General features: G+C 32.7%; 1 long non-coding RNA gene across 1 annotated transcript; it reads left to right on the top strand.

Annotated features, from left to right (window-relative positions):
* Positions 1-3,248: 3,248 nt before the first annotated feature.
* Positions 3,249-5,308, top strand: LOC147396315 (uncharacterized). The gene is made up of 4 exons (XR_015180805.1): positions 3,249-3,670; positions 3,886-3,989; positions 4,324-4,758; positions 4,855-5,308. It is a non-coding gene; the product is annotated as an uncharacterized LOC147396315 (long non-coding RNA).
* The last annotated feature ends 612 nt before the right edge of the window (positions 5,309-5,920 follow it).

Genomic DNA, 5,920 nt, shown 5'->3' with positions numbered 1-5,920 from the left:
TCCAAAGGCTTGGTGTGAACTCCTTGGGTTGGAAGATATAGCATAAGAGTTAGAGTTCCTTCACTCACTAATGTGTGAAGCCTTTACTATCAATTATTTAGATTAAATATGTTTTATCTTGATCTAATGTAAGTATAAAATATCTAAGTTAAATATAAAAGATGTAGAGATCATCTAGAGCTTTAATCCATTAGAGTTGGACAAAACCTTGAATAAAATCCAATAATCATAAAGAAACATGAAAGGATAAAAACTAAAATATAAAATTAAGAACTTGCTCATACGCTTCCTCCTCTCACTAATAGAGGGAGTCTAGCCCATGATCATTACAAGAAAATAATGAGAAGTAGTAAAACTAACACTTATATTCATTGAGTAATCAAGATACACTACCATTTTCTATGATAGACTACAGAAACTTAAAGAAATGGAAACTATCCTAAAATGAAAAATTACAAAAGAAAATGCCAAGGGTACTAGAGGAGAGAAGAGAGAACAAGGGAGAACAAGGGCTCTTTTTAATTTGGAAAATGGTCTATTTATACACATTCAATGCTCTAAAAGGACTTAAATATAACCGTCATACTCTTTGCACATAAGATCACATAATGAGTATACTCGAGAAATTCTAAGGCATTCCACTCGAGGTCCACTGCACTGCCTTACCCAACCTAGGCGTCACGGCCCATGTGAGCCCAATTGATCTAGATTTTGGCTTGTGACTTTAGTTCAGATTCTAGATCGCAATAGATGCTTCAAATTCTATTGATTCTTTTTCGGAACTTTACGACTTTTTCTATTACATGAAAATAGTTGTAATTACTTCCAAAATACATTATTTATTATAAATTAATAATAAATATGAGCTAACATTGAATTATATCTAATTAGAGGATTTAATGTATAATTTACTTATAAAGCCTATGTAATTAAGGTTCTAGAAACCACTTTCTAGACCTTAATCACTATATAATTCTAAGTCACATTTGTACCTTACATAATACATTCCAAGATTGGCCTAGAAATATTTGAACTACCCTTTAGTAGACCTAGGATATTATTAAACTGGTTTAAGGTCATATTTGGGTTGTAGAAGTGTGGTTTTTCATCCATGGATAACTTTTACAGAGTTGCTACCATCTTGCTTATATTGGCAAATTTTAATGACATTTGATACCTCAGAAATTCAGGGACTAGTGAACTAGAATTTTGGCAGAATCTTGATACTTCAAGGATTTTAGAACTTCTGGAATCAAGATTTCACAAAACCTCGATACTTCAAGATTTAAAGGACTTTAAATTTTAGGATTTCGAAAGAACCTTCGTACTTTGGGTGTTTGGGGACTTCATAAATCAAGATTTCAAGGGAACCTCAGTACTTTCGATTCAAAGACTTTATGAATCAAGTTTTTGGCAGAGGCTCGATACTTTAGGGGTTTGAGAGATTTCAAGAATCAGGATTTTGATAGTGTCTTAGTACTTCAAGGGGTTAAATGTGTATTTAGTATTTTTCATAAAGTTGGTTTTAGAAATTTCTTAAGGATTGTGTGGGGGGTTAAAATGCTAAAAAGAGGTGTTTTTTTCCCTTAAAACTTAGTAAAGTTTGTCGGAATTTCGAAAGGTTAAAGGGGTTTAGGAGAGACGAAAAACTTAGGATTTTTGTGGTAATTTCCTAAAATCTCATGAACTTTTAGGAATTAACCAAACTTAAGGGGTTGATTATGATTATGTCTTTTGAACTAAGGAGGGTGGCTTTATTTTTGGGTTGGCTAGGAGAGCCATTCTTCATAGCCAATGTGGAACTAAAAAGAAGGTAGGGAAATGAAACTTTTGTATTCATTACTTTTGGGTTTTAATTTGATGCATACTCACATATTGGCCGAAACACATGTCCTACAATTTCATTTATTTTGAAAAATCTTGATCATGATTGTATCCACCCCATTAAAGGTTTTCAACTCAAGTAATTCACTTTTTTTAAGGACCGATCTAGCAGTTAAATCCTTCTTAAAAGCACTTTTTTGGATTTTCATTGAAAACTCTAATCTCTCAAAAAAGAATGCTTGGATTTGTCTGAATTAGGTAATAATGGACATTTTTAACATATTGGCATGCTTGATTAAGATTTAATTCCTTTTGTTAATAAGGGTTTTTAAACTTATGTCTGACTAGTAGGACTGGGTGAGTCAGGGCTTGGACCAAGGCATATGGATCCCTCCCCCGGGCACGTGCAACACCCACACATGACATCCACCAAGTAAGTGATGGTTTGCCCTCGTGGGTGGGCTCAAGGATCCAATGCTCATATTGACTTGGTTATGATTTTTACTACGTGAATGCAACTAATTAGATGAAAAAAAAATGGATTTTTGCCTACCAGATTGGTGAAATGGAATGGGTAGGTGTCATGATCACAATGTGAAAAAAGCCCAAATTTGATGGCCCTAGACTGTCAAATTTCATAAAATTCAACGGACAAAGGTGTTGAATTGGTGTCGAATTTTTCATTGTCAAATTTTTTTTGACAGGCCAAAACTATCAAATTAATGAAGGATGGGAGAAATTCGACAGCTATAAGCCATTAAATTTGGGAATATCTAGAATTTCGACGATCCTAGACCATTAAAATTCAGTTTCTAAAATCCGTGGGCTTTGGCCCGTTAATTTTTTCTATTGAATTTTAGTTTTCGCGTAGTGGACGGAAGATTGAGTGATGGATGTAAAAGACATATTACTTGATATCTAGAGTTATTATACATCAACATTTGATACCTCACCCTTATTTATAATATATTGAAGTTGGTGAATGGTTAAATCAAAGCATACTTAAGGAATGAGTGCATGTGAGTGATCGTATCGATCCAGTCATGTCCCATCCATCGATTGGTTAATTGTCGTTTCGTTGATCATGTTATATTTTTCTTGAAATCATAATATTTTACATATCTGTGCTCCCGATACATCTTGATTTTATGCATTTTTAAATTAACATTGACTCCATTTGAGTAATCTTCAGACTTGAGATCGAGTAATCTTTCAATAGGAGACTAAGGTGGTGTTTGATTGAGCTTCAAAACACAGCGTTTCGCGCCTTTGCGATGAGAAGCTGCGTATTTTACTGTGATTATCGTTTGATACAAGAAATTGCAAAAAATTGCGTCACGCTTTTGCTTTTTTTAAACACAAATATTAAAAGTGGATATTAGCCACTTTTCCAAACTGCGTTTATGGGAGAAGTTTTTATCGAAAAACGGCTCAAATGAAAAGACGCAAATGCCTTCAATTTCGTTTTCTTTTCTTCTTCGTCGACAGAGCCCACACAGCTCTCTTTCTCTCTCTCTCTCGCACTAATCTCACTCTCTCTTCTTCTCTTCTTTTCTTTGCTGTCGACAGAACCTCGAACAAACCTATCTCTCGTAGACCTTCACAGTCATATGTGTTTCTCTGCTCTTTAATAGCTAAAAGCTCTTGAAGGATCAAATAATGACTTCTGGTGGTTACTGAAACGATGTTCAAAAGGGATCTGTGAAGGTCGAGAGACCTCTCTCTATGAGTTCGAATCTCAAGTCTTCGAGCTTTAAATCCAAGCTTGCTTCGGCATCTAGTCTTCACCGGAGTACCTCTGGTTCACTTGGAAGCTCTGCCGGTAGAGCAAAATACAACACCGAAGGTTATTTTTTTCAGATATTTATCTCATTTTGAAATTGAGAAGTGTGGATTTCTGTTTTGGAGACTGTGATTGCTGGATTTGCTGATTTGAGGACTTTGAGATCTTTTTAGAGCCCGTGATTTGTGAATTCTGAATTTTGATTTTTTGTTTTTAGTACATTTTAGTTTAAATTTGTTGAGGATTAAGGATTTTCTTCTATTTGATGTTATTTTCAGATTCTTAGATCTGAAGTTCGAGCTTTCGATCTACTGGTTTTCGAGCTTTAATGTCGATCAAGCAACTCTACTGATAATAGAAGACTAAAACTCTTACTTATAAGGTTCGTTTTTTTTCATCTATAACTCAATTTGGATTCCTTAATCTTGTTTCTTTGTAAATTGATGCCGAAATGCACTTAGAAATTCTTCAAATCTAGTCATTTTTAACCTATTTTCGTTTCTTTTTTTTAATAAAAACTGAACTAATCCTGTCAATCCAAGAAAATGATAAGCAAATAACTGATTGAGATTTTATAATAGTTTCTGATTTATAGATTTTGTCTTTTTTGTTATGTTTAGAAGAGTTGAAATTAAGAAATGTGAAAAACTAATTAAACTTTGGATGTTTAAAATTCTATAATTTATCACTCTTAACCTTAAAAGCCTAATTTGCAGAGAATTTAAGGGTCTTAATTCTTGGCAAACTCAAGACATAATTTTTCTACTCAAGATGCATCTCCCACCTCTATAAGATCAAGGAGATGGGATAACCAATCTAGATGGTCTGAATATTTGAGTCAAGAAATGAACTTTCTCGCGACATCGACGCCTAGGAAGCATTTTGGTTCAGAAGGGCAATCAGTCACAGAACTTGGGAGGAGGATCTCATAGGGTTTGAACATGAATTGGGTCTTGCAACTTACTGATGTTGCTAGAGGTTTATTGGCTAAGATGTATAGATTGAATCAAATTTTAGATTATCTCGATTCGTTTTCTCATGTGTTCTTGGATGCATTTTGGAAAGCGGGTGTGATTCCAAACCATCCGAGAATTTGTATGCTGATTTCGAAGAAGTTTTCGGAGCATCCAAGCAAATTGCAACTCAAACATGTAAGTTTTTTTTTAAAGCCTGTTTAGTTACTGAGATTTTCGTGCCAGTAAAAATAAAAATTGATTATTTTTTATTTGGGAAAATTATTGGTATAGGTTGATAAGGTTGCTCTTGATGCTTTGCACGATAATACTGAAGTCTATTTTCAAAGTTTGGAACCATGGGTCATGGTACACAGTTTCTTTCACTGCTACTAGAAGAAATATCATTTTTTTTAGTAATTGATTGGTCTACATGTATATATGAATGTGCTTTTAGGTTGTGTTCATTGTTACTGGTAATATTATTTGTTTTGTTCACTTGAGAATAAGATTGGAATCCATTTACCACATTCTGATCTCGGTAAATATGCAAGAGAGTTGAGCTAATGTATCATATGCCAATTGCCAAGTACATTGCATTGGACAATTTGAATCATGGAATTAAAAGATGCTTATACTCGTAATGCTTGTTGCATTATGTAGGACAAAACTTTTAACTGGTAGGGGGGTTCAAATTTTTTTTTTGATAGGTGGATTCTTCAAGATTGCCCAACAAAAGGAAAATTAATAGTGTATGTATTATTTATGAATATAATGAAAATTAGAATTTATATATCCAATTTGACCTATGGACAAATATTATTATATTGTCTAAGAAATCATTCTATCGTCTTTCTTAGATTTTCAAGACTTCCAGGTAATGTATTTCCTTTGTATTTGATTGAGTTTCATCATATGCTACATACTGATCATGCAATGTGGATTACCTAATAAATGATGTCAGAATATAAATGAGATATTATATGGATGTGTTATGAATATAAATGATACTGGTTATTTTTAGTACATTCTGAGTGCATTATCAACATTAATTATGCAGGTATTTTGTTTATCAGGAAAATTTCATATGTCCATTTTTTAGAGAAGATGCTGTCGAAATTTCTATAGAATTATAAATTTTTCTATAATTTTTTTAGAATTATAAACATTTTAAAATTAAAACAATTATTTTTTTTAATTTGTTATATAATTTTATTATATTTATATATATTTAGTGTAATTATATATTTATAGGGTTATTCTGATAATTTTTTCTGCATTCTGGGTGCATTATGTTGGATTGTGTATTATGCAAGTATTTTGTTTATCAAGAAAATTTTATATGTCTATTTTTAAGAAG

This window comes from Akebia trifoliata, chromosome 8 (assembly GCF_017979445.1).
Source record: "Akebia trifoliata isolate Shusen 1 chromosome 8, ASM1797944v1, whole genome shotgun sequence".
Lineage (NCBI taxonomy): Eukaryota > Viridiplantae > Streptophyta > Magnoliopsida > Ranunculales > Lardizabalaceae > Akebia > Akebia trifoliata.
This window is presented reverse-complemented; position numbering and strand designations above follow the sequence as displayed.